Raw genomic sequence first — 1,270 nt, forward strand, 5'->3', positions numbered from 1 at the left:
CCTGGACAACATGGTGAAACCCCATTTCTGCTAAAAACACAAAAATTAGCCAGGCGTGGTGGCGTGCACCTTTAATCCCAGCTACTCGGGTGGCTGAGGCAGGAGAATCGCTTGACCCTGAGAGGTGTATGTTGAAGTGAACCAAGATAGCACTACTGCACTCCAGCTGGGGAGATAGAGTGAGACTCTGTCTCAAATAAATAAATAAATAGGAGCTAAATGATAGGTTCAAATGGACATAAAGATGGAAACAAAGACACTGGGAACTCCACAGGTTGGGAGGGAAGGAGGGGGAAAGGGTTGAAAAACTGCTTATTGGGTACTCTGCTCACTGTTTGGATGATGGGTTCACTAGAAGCCCAAACCTCAGCATTTTGCAATGTGCTCATGTAACACACCTGCACATGTACCCCATGAATCCAAAGTTTAATAAAATAAAAATAATCAACTTAGCGCAATAGACAATTATAGAAGTTTAATCGTAAAACACTGAACACAAAATAGCACTGTTTTGGGTTTTTTTTGCTTTTTGAGACAGAGTCTCACTCTGTCACCCATACTGGAGTGCAGTGGTGCCAGCTCAGCTCCCTGCAACCTCCGACTCCCGGACTCAAGCAATTCTCTTGCCTCAGCCTCCCCAGTAGCTGGGATTAACCGCATGCGCCACCATGCCCGGCTAATTTTTTTTTTGTATTTTTATTAGAGACGGGGTTTCACCATGTTGGCCAGGCTGGTCTCAAACTCCTGACCTCAAGTGATATGCCTGCCTTGGACTCCCTAAGTACTGGGATTATAGGCGTGAGCCACCACGCCTGGCCAGTACTGATTTTTTAAAAAGCAATCTTTAGGCCGTGCGTGGTGGCTCACGCCTGTAATCCCAGCACTTTGGGAGGCCGAGACGGGTGGATCACGAGGTCAGGAGATCAAGACTATTCTGGCTAACACGGTGAAACCATGTCTCTACTAAAAATACAAAAAAATTAGCTGAGCGGGGTGGCAGGCACCTGTAGTCTCAGCTACTCGGGCGGCTGGGGCCGGAGAATGGCGTGAACCCGGGAGGCAGCAGAGCTTGCAATGAGCGGAGATCGTGCCACTGCACTCCAGCATGGGCGACAGAGCCAGATTCCGTCTCAAAAAAGAAAAAAAAAAAAAAAAGCAACCTTTAAATACAAAAAGCATCTGGAGTTGTGAGAGAACTTTTGTGTAAATATTTCTGGTTGCTGGAAAAAAAATCTTTTTCTGACACTTGTTTGGGGAAGATGGAAGAAAT

Source organism: Mandrillus leucophaeus, unplaced genomic scaffold, assembly GCF_000951045.1.
Source record: "Mandrillus leucophaeus isolate KB7577 unplaced genomic scaffold, Mleu.le_1.0 Scaffold42, whole genome shotgun sequence".
Classification (NCBI taxonomy): domain Eukaryota; kingdom Metazoa; phylum Chordata; class Mammalia; order Primates; family Cercopithecidae; genus Mandrillus; species Mandrillus leucophaeus.